This window comes from Acomys minous (genome assembly GCF_964271855.1).
Source record: "Acomys minous genome assembly, chromosome: 2".
NCBI classification, from domain to species: Eukaryota; Metazoa; Chordata; class Mammalia; order Rodentia; family Muridae; genus Acomys; species Acomys minous.
In genome coordinates, this window is record NC_140484.1 from 86954669 (window position 1) to 86974442 (window position 19774).

General features: G+C 49.5%; 1 protein-coding gene across 1 annotated transcript in view; it reads right to left on the reverse strand.

The window, feature by feature from the left end:
- The window catches only part of SERGEF (secretion regulating guanine nucleotide exchange factor), a 207603-nt gene that overhangs the window by 68877 nt on the left and 118952 nt on the right, over positions 1 to 19774 (reverse strand).

A 19774-nucleotide genomic window follows, 5' to 3' on the forward strand; every position in this document is an offset into this window, starting at 1 on the left:
TAACTTTTTAAAAATTTTTTTCACTTTATTTTATGTGTATTGGCATTTTATCTGCATGCACAGCTATGCACCATGTGCATGCAGTACCCACAAAGGCCAGAAGAGGGCGTTGGATCCTCTGGAATGGGAGTTTCAGACCGCTGTGAGCTACCGTGTGGGTGCCATAATTGAACCTGGGTCTTCTGTCGGTGTTCTTAATCACCAAACCGGCTCTCTAGCACCCCGTCCCCTGCCCCCCCCACACACACAAAATTTTAGACAGTGTCTCATGTAGCTAAAACAGACTCAAACTCTTGTTCCTCCTGCCTCTACCTCCCAAGTGCCAAGTTCACAGGAGTGTGCTGCCGCCCAGGACATTTTTCAAAATTTCTATAATGCACATGTTACTTTTGAAAGAAGGAAGGAAGGAAGGAAGGAAGGAAGGAAGGAAGGAAAGAAGGAAGGAAGGAAGGAAGGAAAGGAAGGAAAGGAAAGGAAAGAAATAGTGATAACAATGACAATTTTCAAATACTGAACTAAAAAGACCATCAGCCTCACTTAGTGATAAAATGAGCCAAGAAGTCAGTGGAATAGATGCCTCTGCTCTTTTTCCCTCTCTCCCTCCAGCCTGGACTCCCTGTCCCTCTGAACGCACTGTGCTCTCTTGTGCTGGAGTACATGTTTGCTCATCCACCCAGAATGGCCTCTCTCCACTGCCTACATAAAAGGCTGTATTCGTTTTTGGTTTTATTTTTGTTTTTTTACCTCAGAGCAGCCACTGAGCTCCTTGGCTACAGCGTTCAGGCTGACTCGGCCACTTCTGTCGTGCTGCCCGTCTATCAGGCACCGCACTGCAGCAGGCACCTCGCTCGTCTTTTAGTATTTCTTCTGGTCTCTGCTAGACACGCACAGCCTGAGGACGCACTGTGTCTCGCCTCTGTATTGCACTCAGTCAACATCTGACAGATGAGAAAGTGAATAGAAGCACCAGGTGCATGAAAGCAAGCACATGAGCCTCGGAGAGAGGAGACAGCTGGTCGTTGTTCAGGGTTTTGAATTCAGTATTTCCAACCACTGGCAGATACATTTACCCCATCAGCTTCCACAGAAGCAGAGAGGGTCCTGCGGTACTAATTAAGAGGGGTTCTAGACACTGGAGGGGGTTCTAGACTCTGGAGCGGCATGTGTGGCCTGCATCAGGTGCTCGTTTTAACCCCAGGCCTGGGGAAGGGGGCAGGTACTCTGGACGTGATGTGGAAGGGCCGGGCACATCCTCTTGGCACACCTCTGGACAGAGAGGAGGCATGGCAAGAGGAAAGGATTTGTCCTGGGTTCCCCGGCAAGTCTGAGTGTGAGAACTCTCAGGAGCGCAGGAGCAAGACCATCCAGCCTCTGTGCGTCTGGCTTATTTCATTTAACAGAATGCTCTCTGGGCTCATCCATGACAGACCACTAAAGACTAATTAATAACTTATGGTCCTAAGAAATGCGGAGCGGAGGAAGTTGCAGCCTTTGCTGTGCGAGCATGCAGACTGGGATTCAGATCCTCTAGAACCCACGTTAGCACAGCGTGGACATGGCAGCCCATCTGGAATTCCAGTCTCAGAAGGTGGAGATGTCGGGTCCCCAGAGCAAGCTGGATTGCAAAGCTTGGGGTGTTTTGTTTTGTTTTAATTTGGTTTGAGAGACCCTGCGTCAGTGAATAAGGTGGATTAACAATGGGGCGTGATTGCTAACATCAACCTTAGGCTTCCCGCGTGCACACACTCACACTGTACACACATACCCACATACATGCAAATATGAATTCACACCCAGACACACCCAGACACACACACACACACATACACACATACACACACACATACACACACACATACACACACACACATACACACACACATACACACACACATACACACACACATACACACACACATACACACATACACACACACATACACACACACACTCATACACATACACACACACATACATACACACACTCATACACACACATACACACACACTCATACACACACACACTCATACACACACATACACATACACACACACATACACACATACACACACACACACACACACACATACACACACACACACACACACATGAAAAAAGGGAGGGGGAGAAAAATGCTGAGAATACGAGAATATATTAAGCTTTCTCACCACAAAAAATGACAAGCAATGAGATGAAACATAAATTAGCCTGACTTAGCCATTCTGTGATGTCAACTTACTTCAAAACCTCACATTGTACCTGGTATACATCTATATATATACATACATACATGCATAATATCTGTTAATAATGACATGAAAAAGACTGGAGAGGCTGGAGAGATGACCCAGCAGTTACAAGCAGTGGTACTCTTCCTGAGAAACTGGGTTCAGTTCCCAGCACCCACACAACAGCTCACAATTGTCTGTGGTTCCAGTTCTAGGGGATCAAATGCCCTCTTTTTTTTGGCTTCCGTGGGCACTAGGCACACACATACATATAAGCAAAGCACCTATAAAAACATACAGTGAAAGTACTGCAGGCCGGAGGTGAGAAGGGCAGCCTGCCATCCGCGGCCTTGCCCTGTGCAAAGCTGCGCTTCCTTGTCCCAGATTCAACCTGCGCTGCGTGGACTCCTACAGAGTGTGGCAAACAAGCCCTCTGGTAAGTCTCTCCAGACTGTCAAGTCTGTAAGCTTAAGGCAGTTTGTCATTGTCCCATGGTAACTCCCTTGGGGACCAGAGGCACCCAGGAGTTCACTGCAAGCTTCCTGACCTTGCTAAGGCTGTGTGTTGCAGGGAGCAGCTTAGACTGATGAGTGGGGGGGGGGGATGGGGACGGGGACGACAGGGACGGGGACTTAGATGTCTAGTAGTAAGCAAATATGTATGCAAATGACAGCAGAGCTATTTGATGGTCTGCTAACCAGCCTAGGAAAACGATGCTTACACTAAGAAAATATTCCGAATATCATGTGAACTGAAAAAAAAATCACATAAAAGTTGTATCCCTAATGCATTATCCACTCTATAATAAAACATGAATCAAAATGACCAGAAGGAGAGACATCAAATTGTTGACAGTGCTTTTCTTTTGCTTTCCCTCTGCATCTTATATACCGTTTTTATAATCAAGAGACAAATCTAATGAACATATAAGGGGGAGGTAATCCCCCTCAGGAACAGTCATAGGGGAGGGGAATAAGGGGAAAATGGGAAGGAGGGAAGAATGGGAGGATACAAGGGATGGGATAACCATTGAGATGTAACAAGAATAAATTAATAAAGGAGAAAAAAAAGAGACAAATCTATTAAAAATAAGAGAAATTTACAATGCATTTCCCTCCACATAGAAAAAATAGCCAACCGACTGTAAAGTCACGTGTGTTTAGACCTGGGGGAGGGGCTCCAAAGGTAAACAGAAGTAAATTACAAGGGCAATTGCACCTTGGTAGTAGGAGTACCAGGCGTTTTGTTACCACTGGCCTTTATTTCCAGAACATTCTTTCACTGTGGTGGCAGCAACAGTGGTGTGGTGACAGCGATAAGAACAATAATTAAAGCTACCTTAACCCGAGGACTCATGAGTGCCAGGCTGTGCTCCAAGGCACTTCTGAAACACTGGCACATTTTAATCATCACAGAGATCTTTCCAGGTACGTCTGGCTTTGCTCATTTGGGAGCCAAGGAGCCCGAGGCTCATACATATTCAGTGGCTTCCACAGTTAGTTAAGGCACAGCAACAGAAGTAAACTCCGGCTTGTCAGATCTACAAGCTACGGTCCTTTACCTCTGCTTCACGTCTCCTTAAACAAACAAACAACTGGAGAGACACACAGAGAGGCAAAGAGTTCAGTGGGTGGAGGTTGCTGGAGAGGACCAGCATCAGAGACCAAGCTGCCGGAAGCCAGCCGCCGACAGATGCTAGCATCGCACCATAGCTGCCATCCCGCGTTCATGAGCGCGATGGTGATGGACAGACTTTGTCAGCCCAGTGCTGAGCGGGGAGCATGGAGCCTTCCCCTGGCTTCTCCCTCTCTGTGCTCTGGCATAGAGGTGGGGACACCAAACACCACAGGTCGCAACACCCAGGGATACACACTCATTCAGTGAGAGTCTGGCAATGGCCGTTTGCTCTATATTGTTCCCGCCAGTCTCTACCCACTGTCCAGCTGCAGGCAGTTTTCTAGAAGACTGTTAAAAATGGCAATGTACCAGGAGAAAGATTCCAAGGCAGAATGCCAGGCCAATCCTAGGCCCTCTACCTTCTGTTCCTGAGACCATGGCAAGACTTTTAACCTCCGGGACCTGAATGTGTGTCTTGTCTGCCTTACAGGAGTGCTGGAGGCAAATGGTCCTCCTCTCGTATACACAAACATGACCCCTGGTGAAAGCCCTCCTCAGTTCCCCCTGCCACTCAATGGGAGGGCAATGTCTATCAGTTACAAAGCAGGACTTACAAGGCCAGCGCAAGTTGGTCCGTATTTACCTCTGATAAAACCCTCAATCCTAAATAATGTATTCTCTTTTCCAACCATGATGCATATTTTCTCTAAGGACATCAGTAATTTCAGGCTCGTATGCATTCTATTCTCCTTGCCTGGGATTTCCTGTCTCCCACAGTCTACTTAGGTAAGCACTGGGGAGCTATCCAAACGTCACCCCCACCCCAGCCTGCTGCTCTACCTGGGCACTCTGTGTCAGGGCCCTTACCATTAGGGGTGCCTGTGTTTCCTACCTCAGTCCCTCCATGCTCCAACAGACTAGTGTCTCTGTCCACAGCCCAAGTGCAGGGCACAGAATCCTGGGTGACAAAAAAGATAACAGGGACATTGGGAAAGGTTAGCACAAAGTACTCCTAAGCATGTACGGACACAGCCTTTTTTTGTTTGTTTGTTTGTTTTGAGACAGAGTCTCTCTGTGTTAGCCTTGGCTGTCCTGGACTCGCTTTGTAGACCAGGCTGACCCTGAACTCACAGTGATCCATCTGCCTCTGCCTCCCAAGTGCAGGGATTATGGGCGTGCACCACCACGCCCAGCTTGGGCATTCCTAGAGAAATGTTAGCTAGGAGCTGGAGATACGGTTTGCAGGTAGAACACTTACCTCTCTCAAGGTTCAAGACCCTGGGATTGAACTTGTCAACACAGAAGTGGGTGGGCACCCCGAACAACAAAACAACCGGTTAGATGGGAGCACAGGAAGTCAAGAGCCCTGGTCAGCTGCCAGCTTGGAAATTCCATTCCCTCCTTCAAGCTCTATGTGGGTGAAGAGCGCAGCCGGGTGGTCCTCCTTTGAAGACCCCTCTCAGGCTCACTGAGACATCTCAGGCGTAACGCTCAATGGCTCATCCTGCAGGTTCAACACATTCGCACCGTCCTCTCTGGGACCCCAAATGTGGCTGCACTGGAACATTCTCGGGGACCGGGTGATATACCCCAAGTTTTAAAGGAGCCTGCCGTGCCTTTTGTAGCTTAGGACTGGGGTTAGTAATCCTCCAAAGTGGGGCCTTTATGTCCAAGGCAGTGGTACCAGCTTCACTCCGGCACCTGGACTTCAGTAGTTAGAATACAGCTAACAGGGCAAGGTACAGGCCAGCAGGGTCCCCATAGCACGGAAAGTGAGATTCCACTTCCACACCAAGCATTAGCTGTACTGTGTGGTGAACAGTGCTGTAGCTCCTCTGCCACCAGCCCACTCCGTCCCCCAGCCTGCCAGCCACACGCCCCCACCCCAACTTGGCTGTCGTTCCAGAACATACGCCCGTCATCTGTCCATCGTCTACCCTTGATGACTTGAGTGGAACTGAGCCACCAGAGGACAGAACCAGGGACTCTGTAGGGGTGGCCGGCAGGAGAGCCAGGGTCCTGCGGGCGAGAGTTGATTGTCCCAAGACATCTTATTCGGACAGCAAGGCGCTGCCTCCACTTTTCCTTCCTGCCTTGCATCAGGTGAGACTCCAGAGCCCATTAGCGGAGCTTCTGAGGGAGCCTCAAAGCAGCCTGGATGTTTCTCAGTCCTTTCTACTCCGGACGAGGCTCTTTTAAGAGCTTCCCAGGTGACTCCATTGTTTCTTTCTCTTCCTGTGTCAGAAATGATTCCTTTTTTTTTTTTTTTAAGTTCTACATTGTCATGGCATTAAAACCTTCTGTCTTGTCCCCACATCTTGTTTCTCCTTTCCTGTGACCTCTAGCTCAGCAAGAAAAGTCCCCTCCCTGTGTCGGTGTTTGCAATTCATACCCACCCCCAAGAGACACCCAGGCCTGGTCTAAGACACACGCACTGCGCTGCAGGCCACCTCAGCTCCCGGGAAGCCCGCTCCCCTCAGCTCCTGCCTTAGCTATAATTTGTTTTCCTCAAATCCCCTTTGAAATTCCAATACTCTCACCGCCCAGTTTGGCGGGGGGTGGGGGTGGGGGTGGGGGGGTGGGGAGGGTTAAGGGGGGGTGGGGGGGTGGGGGGGTGGCAGGAAACAGGCTCTAGAGAAGGAACCTGGATTTGAAACCTGGCACCACTGCTTCCCAGCCATGTGCTGACGGGCGAGCTCCTTTGCCTCTCTGAGAACGGGATACTATCAAGCCGGCCCACCTCACACCCCCGAACGCGTCCTGACCACCCCATCTAGCACACGGCCATCTACAGAATGAGACTCTACCCTCACTTCCTTCTAAACATATGCTTCTGAGACACGAAATATCTAGTTTAGGGGCTGTGAAGCACCACAGAGTGATAGAGCCGGGGAGACTAACGTAATCAGGGGCTTCAGGAAGAAGAAGCGGGAAAAGAGCAGTGTGACAATTCTACAGGAAGAAGCAACAGACCCTCCATCGGGGCCAGTGTCTGGGTTTCTGAACTGCCGTTTGTCCTGAGTGACTTTCCTGTCGCTCCTTCGTAAGACACTTGCTTCACCTGCCTCCCCTCTGTACCAACGTCCGCTGCAGCCCTCATGCTATGAAACGCCTCTGGTCCTTGCGGATTGAAAGAGCCAAGCACAGCAATATGTCTGGACTCAGTAAAGGTGTGACGTCATACCCGAGACCAGCATGGGACCGTGCGCAGAGGACTTCGGCTTGGTTAAACTCAGAGCAATTACTAGGTTCGGGACAGGTGGACACTGTCAAGCAGGGGGTCTCAACTGCCCTAATGCTGTGAGCCTTTAACACAGAGCCTGGAGTGGTGAGCCCCAACCATAACATTGTTTCATTGCTACTTCATAACTGTAATTTCGTTACTGTTATTAATCATAATGTACCTATCTGTGTTTTCTGATGGCATTCTGTGATCCCTGTGACAGGGTTGTTTGACCCCCAACGGGGGTCACGACCCACAGGTTAAGAACTGCTACTGTAGAGCATGCGTGCTTTCCAAAAAAGTTTGACCCTTTCCCTAATCACCACAATGCAATAAGATTAAAAACAAACAAACAAACAAACAAAAACACACCAAGACCAAGTGCTGGTGAAGACGTGAAGGAGCTCACCTCTCGCTGTTGTCAGGAGTGAAATCCAATACTGCTTTGAAATTGTGTCTGGCTTCTAAAACTAAAAAACTACATATGTATACATAATATACACACACCAGGAAACGCAAGCGCCCCAAACTGATACTTGCTTGTTTTCATCAAAAGGCGTGCGAAACTTGTGAGGAATGAAAGTATAGCTCTGTGATGAAGGCCAAGGCCCCAGGCTCCCCTGCATCGAAGGGAAATAACTTTACAGGAAGAGCCGGCACTGGCGCATCAGGGAAAGGACGGAGCCTGCGCAGAACACAGTGGTGAGGCGTGTGGCTGGGGGCCTGGCACTTGCCTTGCATGCTCAAAGCCCCGAGCTCAGTACCAGAACTCATGGGAAAAGGAGATGATTCTAGTTTGAATGAGACATCCCGATAGGGCCCTGGAACACTTGGTCTCCCACTGCCGGTGCTGTTTGGACAGTTTTGGAGGTGCGGCCTTGCTGGAGGAAATGCCACTAGAGGTGAGCTTTGATTACTAAAAGCCTGTTAATTCCCTCTGTTTCGTGCTTACAGCTCAAGGTATGAGCTCTCCACTTCCTGTTCCTGCTACCACACCTTCCGCTTGTTGCTAGGTCTCTCTGTCACACTGACTCATCCCCTCTGGAACAGTTTGCATAAGTAAACCCCTCCTTCTTTCAGTTGCCATGTCATGGTGTTTTACCACAGGAACATATAAGTAACTCTCTCATATACTTTAGAACAGGGAAAAATTACTGATATTCACAACATGAACAGATCTTCAAGAATAATACTTTTAAAAGCCAAAAACAAGCAACCATAAATTTGTATGATTCTATTTATATATACTAAATATAACATATAAACATAAAATAGGCAAAACTTACTTCAAGTACAAATATAACTGTTTAAAAGGCACAAGGAGGAGCTGATCCTAGCAACCTTTGGACACAAGACTCTAGCTCAGCAACCTCTAGTTAAAAACTAAGTGGAAACTGGGCATAGTGGCACACATCTGTAATCCCAGCACTTGAGGAGGAGGCAGGTGGATCTCTATGAGTTCAAGGCCAAACCAAAAATCCAAAACCAAACAAAACACAAAGAGGAAATAGATTTTCAAGATTGTGTGAATTTGTTTTCTGGGATTACAATCTTAAGTAATCCCAAATAATAGGAATCATCTTTGTTCTAAAATAAATAAATAAATAAGATTAGCTACAAAAATATCTTACACTATATAGTAGGTCCTTTTCTTCCATAGAGCGCATATGTTGGTTCTGAAGGCATTTTGCATGCACTGTTGGATTGTACAGATGGAAAAAATATATTAGTGTTATTGGGAGCCAGAATTCCACTGTTGATGGAGGAAACACAGAGATGGAGCGGGCGAAGCACAGATCTCTCCAGCCCCCCCTCCAAATCCTTTTTACTAAGAGAATGCAGACTCCCTGAAGAAATGGCAGGTTCCAGGGTCAAGACGAGGAAAGAAGAACTGGAAACGGGACACGCATTCATGCCAGGAAGTGAGGTGACACTGGGGTCTTTAAAAAGTCGGAGTGATGGGAACACAGCAAAAGGACACAGGAGCCGCCTTGAAGGGGCTCCCACGAGTCGGGGCCGGGGAGAATTTGAGCACTAAAATGAATAATGATAACATTCGATTATAATACACTGAATAAAATAAAAGTCCATGAATACATACTGGGTAATAAATAGGGAAGTAGGTGAAGCTCTCTCTTATGCGAGGATGTCATAAATAATAAACACGGAAGGAATAATTGACCTAACAAAGTTTTACAACCATTACAATAATAGTTAATGCAGGGACGAATCATTAACTCACCCTAAAACTGCTGAACAAAAGTCCAAGAAGAGTGGCATACTCCCACAGTGTCGGCCATCTCTTTACAGGCTACCGTATAGTTACAAAGGGGAAAGACGGCAGCTTAATAGAAAAGAAAGGGGGCAGACACCACCTCGCCCGAAGACCTGAGCGAACATCACTAATAACGGGATAAACTCAAATCGGATTTCTCCTCTGAGGATGTCTTAAAGGTAGGCACGCCATCAGTTATTTAGTATTACTGCCAAAAGGGCAGAAGTGAAATCTAATCACAAGGAAAAAAATCAAGTAAAACCAATTGAGAGACGTTATATGTAGCTACAGAACTGTCCTGTGCACTTAAAAACCGCAACTGTCATGAGAAGCAAAGTGAAGTTGTCCTGGCGTAAAGGAGGCCAAGAGACCAAATGCAGAGCACGATCCATGACTGTGTCCTGGAGGAACAAAACAAGCAACCAGGAAAGGCATCATTCTGACAACCGGGGAACCAGGACGGCCATCCACAGAGAGAGACACTGACTGAAGAGACACAGATGTGGCCAAGCCAATGGCTCGGTGGGTAAAGAGCCAGCGACAAGCATGCAGGCCGGAGCGGATCCCCCCGCACATATGCACAGGCCAGGTGCGCCCGTAGACACCTGGAGCCCAGCACTGGAGGGAAAAGGAGCCAGAGAAATACACGTCCTGGGGTCACTGGCCGGCCGTGCTGTCCACGGCGAGCTCCGGGATCACTGAGAGACGCTGCCTCAGACCCTGTGGAGAGCAACAGAGGATGACACACAACACGGACCTCGGTCCTCCACATACAATGCTCGAGGAAGCACTCTATATATGAGCACGCATGTCTACACACAGGGCAAACAGAATGTAAAAGAAGCAAATGCGTAGAAGTGGGGCGAATCATTATCTCGGTGCCACGGTTTGACAAAAACTTACATTGCCTTTATACTGCGTTAGGATGTAAGTCATCCAGTGATGACTTCAAACACGTGGGAAAGCTACTCTTTGCTTATGCCCAGGCCCCTGCACACACATGCACACATACCTCCCTACTTACTTCTGTGGATATATTTATTTCTATATATCTTACTTAAAAAGTCACGAGGTGGGACTGGAGAGATGGCTCAGTGGTTAAGAGCACTGACTGCTCCTCCAGAGGTCCTGAGTTCAATTCCTAGCAACCACATGGTGGTTCACAGCCATCCGTAATGTGATCTGATGCCCTCTTCTGGCATGCAGGTGTACGTGCACTTATATACATAAAATAAAAATAAGTAAAAATCACAAGGTCACAGCAACAAAGGGGCGGGGGCAGGGAGAGGCCTGGCCATGTTTCATCTACTTTCGAATGCAATTACAGAGGGTCTTGTTTTTGCCTCGTTTTGCCACGATTACAAAGTGGCCTGTCTGGTGTCAATGTTCTGCAAAATGGCTTAGGTCAATAAGAGAATCCCCTTAGTGGGGACTTCTGGTCAGATTGTGACAATACCAAAGCTCAGCACATGGGTGGCGAGGGCCACTTTCCTCTTTCCTGTCTACATGGCACCTTTTATTTCACCTCTGATGCATAAATCATCCCTTGGGGTCTGTTTCATTATGATTTTAGTTTATAAACTGAGGCCCGTGGACACCAAGCGTGGCCCATGGTCTGACATTTGTAAGCAAGCCCTCTGACATGGGACCTGCAGTTTTCGAGCCTCTTCGCTGTAAAGTGCGCTGACGAGACCGCAGAGGTTAAATGTGATCGCCTCGGCGAAGAATCCAGCTCATAAGCAGCAGTTCCATAGGCACCATTTCAGCTCCCTGGATGGCCAGCTTGTCTTAGCGTGCAGTCCATATCGAGGCAATTTTCACTGTTGCAATCTTAAACACTGGGCCTCTCTTCAGCAGCCTCCCCGCTCTGCCAGGCAATCTCCTCTTCAACAGGCTCTGCAGCTGCCCACTGATGGCCACTCGACTCCTACTCGATGTCATGTGTGTGGCTGTCTGGATGGATCAGCCTTGAGATCCGAAGGCTGAACCTGATGTCAGAATATTAAGATTTATGGCCACGTGAGACAGATGAGGGCTCAAACCAACATTCTACCAACAACAACAATGAAAAAAAAACCCTACAGGCATGCAGGCCAGATGCAGAACGGAACCTCTCCCTCAGCCTGTGCACACTGAAGAGAGGCAGTGAGCGTGGCTCTGGCCTCGGCTGCTCCGTTTCACCTGATATGTCCCTCGTCTGCCAAAACTGCTCTTTTGAAAGTCCATGTGGGTGATTTTGTGCTGCACCGCTCAAGCCCAAACTCCTTTGTGCTTGATACTTAGGATTCTGAGTATGACAACAGCTCTCCAGCCTCCAGGCTCAGCAGAGTCATCCACGTGGGCTTGCATGCTAATCTCACGAGAACCCCCTCCCCCCATGGACAGCACCTACCACCCTACCCCGCACACCAAGGAGCGCATAAGGAAAAAGTTGCTGCCTTTAGTTAACCCTGCTCCAGGAACTTTGCGTAGATTAACTTGTCATCGCATTGCTTTATAGATTAGTTGAGAAACAGGGTAAACACGCCGACTAGAAGCACGTAGCAGATAAGTAGCCAAGCCACCCTGGAAGCAACTGCTCGCTCCCTCGTTTGGGCCTTGCTCTTGAGATGGCACTATTCCACATGGCACTAAGTGGTTCTCACGCGTCTGACCCACCTTACACAGATAATAACAGGGCCTCGCTCATCTCCGTCTTCAGAGCTTTGCACAGTGCCTGGCACACAGTAGGTCCTAAGCAGATGTCTGCTGAGTGGAAGCCTGGCACCTGTGTACCTCCCACCATGGATGCTGCTGAGGTGCACTGGGCTTGTCTCTGAGCTTGCCCCACTCCTTATGGTCTCTGGCAAATGCTTTGAGTTCTGTAAACGATGGATGAGTTCAGATAACTCAATGGACTCCTGAAACGTGGCAGGAAGGTACCACAAGACCTGAGGGAAAGCCTCTGGGGTGGCCTCACAGGGCGGGGGCACTTAGAAAGCAGGCCGGTGGCGTACAGGAGGCAGGACACCTGAATGTGGCCCTGACTAAGAGGGTCTATGACACCCTCAGGACCCTCAAGGTAAGGAAGTTTTACTTTTGCTTCACACACCCCAACCCCACCCCACTCCACCCCCAGAAATGGTCTTCTGTATCTCAGGCTGCCCTTAAACTTACAGTGTCACCAAGGATGACTTTATGACCCACCAGGCCGGGTTTCCTGCATGCTAGGCAGCCAACACTTTGGCTTCTAAATTAAGATAAAATAGAATCACTGAAGCCAGACCCTAAAGCTACATTCTTGCTGAAGTTAAAAAGGAAGTGACCCAGCTGTCCCAAGTTCTGATGGGGCACAGCCTGCAAGGCAAGCGTGCAACTGTCCTGACCCCAGATGCCCCCTGCTGGAGCCCCACTGCCTGCAGGCCAAGTGATCCCTGGTGGGAGCCATGTTACATCCCTTGAGAAAACTTCTTGAGTCTTCTGTGAGTGATCTCCTTGAGGCAGGGCCCTTGGAGTTCTTCTCCCACTTGGTGAGATCCAGTGGGAACGATACTCAGAATGACTTCCGTCAGTCCTTGAGAGATGGAGCCATGATTCCTGCTTATGACCCCCGCTTGTTTATTAAAGGTCAATAAAGACATGATTAGCCAAGACTTTTATAATAAAGATTCCTTAGTAGACGGTCTTTAATATTGATAAAATATTTGAGGAAGAAGAGGGGCTTGGGAAGGTCAACTGCTTCTTCTGAGGACCTAAGTATGCTAATGCGAGAGAAAGGTCAGCTTGCTGAGCTGAGGGAACAGAGGAACACGTTCTTCCCCAGAGCCTCTCTGTAACTGCTGGCCCACCTGACACCTCGAGTCAGGGTTTGTGAAATTGTAACCAGAAAATACAGCTGGTTCCAACCCAGACTTCTGACTCCCGCAACTGTTAACTGACAAACGCATACTGTGGGTGGTACCCTGTTACACAGTTTGAGGAAACCGATACAATAGGCCAATTGATACAGTGCAGCTCGGCCATCGTGGAATACTGAGCGCTCATCAACAAGAAGGGAAATCTGTGCTGAAAGTGACACACACAGGTCTAGCAGCACGCTGAGTGAAGGACGGCAACAGGAAAGGTAGGCGCTGCGGGATTCCGGGGACGTCCAACTCTAGGAAAGGCAAATGCGAGTTACAGTGACCAGAGGGGCTGCGCTTGCGGTGAAGGGTAGCCTGCCCCCACCAAGGTCCTTTTGGACTTTTCTGCTTCTGCCTGTGCACTCAGCCCAACACTGCGGATGGCAAAAACCCACTCAGAAAACAAACCACCCCACATATGCTTGGTTTTCTCCACTCTGAGGACACCCAGGGCCCTGCTGAGCTCTCATATAGGAAAACAATCTACCAAAAAACACAAAGGAAAACCTACAACACACTGCGATGGGGCGAGCCAAGCCACGCCACACACATTTATCTCTTCAAGTTCCTTTTCATGTAGACCAGGGAGTGTTGCACATCCGTAACTCAACATTATTTTTTAATACGTTTGATCCTCCTGACTCCACCTAGGGACACACCTTACCAGGGCTGGGGAATCGAACCCATGGCTTCTGGCATGCTACGGAGTACTTTACAACTGAGCTACATATCCAGCCAGAGGTCAAATATGTAATATGTATGATATATATATATATATATCTCCATCCCCTGGAACTGGAGTTACAACAGACCTCTGTGAGCTCTCATGTAGGCACTGGGAATAGAAGCCACATTCTCTGCAAGAGCAGTCAAATACGTTTGAATGTCTTGTTTGTTTCCACAGTTCCAATCTGAGGCTGTCACCACACACCCCCACCCTTGGCCAGGTGCAGCAGGAATCACAAACAGAAGACTGCCTGGTTAGGACCTGGCTTGGCAGTCAGTCTGAAAGCCACCGTAATGGTCCGCGTGACAGCAGGGTTGACTTCCGATCCCAGGACCTGTTCGTTCTGTGACCTTGGCCAAGTTACTCAGAATGTCTTAGCTCCGGTTTCCTCGTATGCGTAACAGGAATTGTAGTAACAAGCCAAGGACTCCTCTGCCTGAGCTTAAGTATGCAGACAGCCTTAGTGTGCAGGCTGTGGGAGGGGCTTCACCTGCCTTTTGCCTGCTGGCTCTGCAGCCCAGGAAACAGCAGGAAGAGAAACTGCAGAGGGATAAGGAAACACTGGTTTTCTGATGTTTCATTAACAACAATTATAGAGAAAAGAAATCCAACTCTTCCAAACAGTCAAAAGTTTAATTCTCTGTGTGTCAGCCATCATGACTGCATGAACGAAACCCTCCTGCGTCCATCAACTGCCATAATGGTTTTATCGCAGACAGGCTCAATGATGTGTCCAGATTCATAATAGAGCTGGAGACACAGCATCATAAGGCACCCCATCAGCGAAACAGAACATCTAGGCCAGTAACAACGGAAATGTGTTTTAGAACATTTTTAATGGACTTGCTGGACTGGAGCGATGTCTCAGAGGTTAAGAGCACTAACTGCTCTTCCAGAGGACCTGGGTTTGATTCCTAGCACCCACATGGTGGCTCACAACCATCTCTAACTCCAGAGCATCCAATGCCTTCTGGCTTCCATAGGCACCAAGCATGCACATGGTGCACAGACATACATGTGGGCAAACACCCATACACATGAAATAAAAGTAAAATTTTTAATCTTTTTTTTAAACTTGGGCTAAGAAGGTAGCTCAGTCAGTACAGTGCTTACCTAACATGCATGAAGCCCTAGGTTTGACCATAAGTACCATGTACACTGGGTGCAGGGGCACACGGCTGCAATCCCAGCACTCAGGAGGTGGAAGCAGGAGGGTCAGGAGTTCAAAGCTATCCTCGGCCACATAGAAAGTACAAGGCTCCATGAGATCCTTCTGCCTACCTTCTCCTCACATTTTGAAAGTGACTTGGAAGGACATTTATTCAGTGTGCATTTAGTGAACACAAATTCCAGCCAGGTACCATTACAGCCCAGGTACAGATAGAGAGAGAATGATAATGTTCCTGTCTCCAAGGAGTTTGCTTTAATAATAGTCCAAAGTCCGCTGGAAGATAGCCAAGGGGCAGGGCACAGCACGCAGACCCATGTGGGCCTTGGTACTGGACGTCTTAAGTTTGAAGCCTGATGCCACCATGTGTGAGCCACGCGGCCTGCGACAGGCTCCTCCTGTTTCTTCACCCAAAACACAGAAATAACAATAGTTGCTATTTTGCTAGGTTTTGATGAGACTTGAATTTACTACTACATGTAAAATGCTTACAGCAATATCTGCACAAAGAAGGCCCCCAGTGCGTGACAGCTGTTCTTAACACCCGTAAGACATCAATCCCAGCTCTGATAGCCGAGTATACTTTGGAATATGATCATTCCAGCCGGCGGGTTCCATCTTCCGACGGCAGCCGACAGCCGCCCTGACTTTCCCTTAATGGCTTCCGGGGCATTTATTATTAAACTCTGCCTTTTCCCTCTAATAACCTTTTTAGCTTCTTGAGTCAATGGTTCAGGGACCTTACCTAGGAGATTGGCGGGAAAGTCAACAGAGCTCCGCTCACCCCAGGGGCTTCCTGTCCCCATACCTCCTCGCGCAGACACGAAGGGCGAGGTCACCTGATCATAAGCACCAAGTGTTCCTCCCATGCGCGCAGATGCACACTCGGGGGCGACAGGACTTAGGGTATATAAAGGCCCATCAGAGGTTAAGAGATAACGATGTCCTTTTGTGAGCTTCCCTCAGCTGCCCCATAGAAGGCAGGTACGCGTGTACTATAGGAGAAACACCAGACGGGTTGTGGATGGCGGCAGCTAACCACCACAGAAAACAGGCAGTTCGCCTGCACATCCGGCTGCCCTCCAAACTGTCCCTCGTCAGTCCTTGCTGCAACCCTCTCCTTCCAGGCACCTCTGTCTGCTCAAGGGCAGCCCCTGAATCCTGCTGGTCCACATCCCCCCCCCCGCCCCCCTCGCTGCCTCGGGGCTGTTCGGCCCTGAGAACACGTGTCCTGGATGATTGCAACAGCTTCTTAGCATTTCCTCTCCGTGCTGCCAATTCTCTGCGGCCCACTGGGGGGCCAAGGTAACCTTTGTGAATTTCGGCTCAAGCTAAAGCCTCCCCTGCTCAGAGCCTGCCAGTGGCTCCCCTGTGCCCACATGAATCTTCAAGCCAGACACTTAAATGCTCATCAAGGAACATGCACGGCTCACCTTCACAGGCTCGCGTCTCACTGCACCTCTCCCCAGCTCGCTGCTCCAATCATAGTGGATGGTAGACTGTCGGTTGGTCCCAGGTGACACCAAGGGTCATGTCCTCCGAGCGTCTCTGCTAGCCCCACCCTTCCTGTGCCCTTTCCATTTCAGCCCCTTCTGGGGGAAAACTGTCCCCCTTCCCACTCGGTGGAATCTAGCTTACGAAGTCCTCCTGGGCTCCTGGCTAGAAGACATTGTATCATCCTCAGGATGGCTATCACCTCAGAACTGTGGCTCTCAAGGCAGTGGGCATTTTCTTCCACAGAGCTAGTTCCCAACATGGCTTATTCCTCCTGCCAGCCCAGAGACTTCTCCCCCTGCCCCCCAGCTCATCTCTGTCAGGGCCTCTGTTTCCCTATCTCCAAGAAACACATAACAACACATAGGTCTGGGGTGTGGTCAGTGCTAGAGCCCAGCGTGCACCACGCCCTGAGCTTGAACCCAGCACTGCAAAAACAAAAAAGAGAACCAGAAGCCGTAACTCACAAGACTATCCAGAGGGTTAAACAAGCCTGAGATGCCAATCGCCACGCCACAGTAGGTGTCCTAAAGCCCTCAGGACCTTATAGTCTGCAGGAGATGCACCTAGCTAGGCTCATGTTGGCTCGCTGGGAACCCCTCATACTGGGGACGAAGGACCAGAATGTGAAAGAGCAAGGATGCGTGGTGTGGTAAGAGTTTTGTAGTTTTCGTTGTGTGTTTGTTTGAGGGGGGGAGGCCTTTTTATGTGGGTTGTGGGGCTAGAACTCAGGTCCGCATGCTTCTGAGACAGGCACGGCATCGACTGAGACGTCCGCCCCACCCACCACCCGACACACATCAGCCTCTGAGAGGCCACCTTAGAAACAAATGAAAAGATCTCTGTGAGCAGGACGACCTTCAAGGATGCACAAGCCCCTTTCTGGGGGACACGGGATACCCTACTATCTAGCGGAAATTACCTGCCTGGAGGAGGTGACCTCTGAGATGCTTCTCCTTCCTCACCCTGACAAGGCATGTCTATGTCACAATAGGTGTTTCCAAAAGGGGGCGCTAGACTGGTTAAAGAGGAGCATTGGTTGCTTTCTCACTTGTTTGCAGAGGATAAAGCATATCTATAGCTTAAAACCCAGTGTGGCATCTGGGTCTGAAATGTATTCACTGGACAGCCTTGGGTTTGTCACTTAATCTCTCTGGGTCTCAAGTATTTGATTTGGTGACCACAGTAACCATGCCCCTTATGTCAGAAACATCCGGACAGTTCCAGGAGGTACGTGAACTGTAAAATCCACAACTTAACACTCCATCTAAAGACTCAGGTCAAGCTTGCCCTCTGCCCGCAAAAGCCAAGGCTGCCCAGAAACAGTCAGCCAGGCAGAGGATGTCATTTAGAAAACGGGCATAAACTGTCAGGCCCCAGTCACAAGAAACTACAGCTGGAATGTTAAAGCTGGCCTGGGGACAGGAGGTAATGAATCTTCAAGGCAATAAAAATATTTAATTCATTCGTCTGAGAGATATGACAAGAGAGAAGATAGATACGTGCCTTTTCCCTCCCTGTTCTGACAAAGCTTGTTCTGGACGAATCGTAGAACATTTAATGAACATTTAACACAAGAGTCTGAGAGGTAAACAAGTAGATGGTGAGCAGCCCGAGCAGCCAGCAGCAGACGCTGACGCCGTAGAGTCAACATGAAGGACGGAGAGGCTCTGAATTATGCAGGTGGTGGCAGAAATGACAACACGGGGCGCTGCGGGGCTGACATCACGGGATTTGCTCATGGGACAGATACACATGGAAGGGCAAGTTAGTCACACACAAAGCACCTGGGCTTGCTACCCTACACCCCACCTGGCAGGCAGAAGGAAAGACGTGGACAAAGGGAATGGGGAGTCTGTATGTCCCGGGGGTGTTCTCAAGGGACAAGGTATACAGCTCCCAGCAGTGAACACTACTGCCCCCACCCTGGCCAAGTAGTCCTTGGTCACATGACCACGTCCGCTTTGAGCCTAGAGCAGAAGAGGGGGAACCTGGGACTGGTGGGTTTCTGTTCTGGGGGGGGGGTGCTCGGGGGCGGAGGTCATAGCAATGTGAGGAGGAGGAGGAGGAAGAGATGTAAGGCGCCTGCCTTGGGCTCTGTGCCAGCTCAGCAAACCACACACCTTCTTCCTCCCACAGGACGGGGTGCTCCGAGAAGCAGAGAAGCAGTTCCAGAGCCGAGCCCAAGGAGGGTGGACCACGGCCTGATCACTGAGCAGACTGGGAGTTCTCTAGGGAGAGGCTTCAGGCTCTCCTAGCTACCCTGCCAGTGGCCAAATGGTTGAGGACTAAGGACCACTTTGACCAAAGAGGCCAGGCACACCTAATTCAGCAAAGACTATGTGAAGGCCTTTGTGTGCACTGCACTGTCACCACAGGCCCACAGTTGCTGCCTCTCTGTGACCTCTCTCTTCTCTACTCCTTCTAACCAGGTCTGGGAACCGCTTCCATGACCCCAGAGACAAAGCCTGATGCAACCTCAAAATAAGAACATGCAGAAATGTCTGAGACCGTGCAGCCTGAGTGTGCAGCCTGAGTGTGCAGCCTGAGTGTGCGGCCTGAGTGTGCGGCCTGAGTGTGTGGCCCTGAGTGTGTGGCCTGAGTGTGCGGCCTGAGTGTGAGGCCTGAGTGTGTGGCCTGAGTGTGCAGCCTGAGTGTGCAGCCTGAGTCAGCCTGAGTGTGCGGCCTGGGTGCACAGCCTGAGTCTGCAGCCTGAGTGTGTGGCCTGAGTGTGCGGCCTGAGTGTGAGGCCTGAGTGTGCGGCCTGATTGTGCGGCCTGATTGTGCGGCCTGAGTGTGCGGCCTGAGTGGAACCCATCTTTGACACTAAGAAGCCTCTCTCCTCCCTCTCTTCTAAAAAGTATTCATCCGTGTAAGGCCTCCTGACTGCAAGTGGTTATAGCCTTCCAAGTCCACAGAATGGCTCGGGGCATCTAAAACCACCTGCTCTCATCAAAAACGCACCACAGTTCAACACAGCAGAGAAGACAATAGTGTGAGGCCTCCCAGGTCACGGGAGACCCACTTTCACAGCCACGACGTCTCAGGACAATTCTGATGGGCTCTTTTGTCCACGCATTCCACTTCGCTCCAGCTAGAGACAACTTGACATGTGAATGGTTAATCACCTCCCATAACGTGTTGGCCTCAAAAGAGCCTA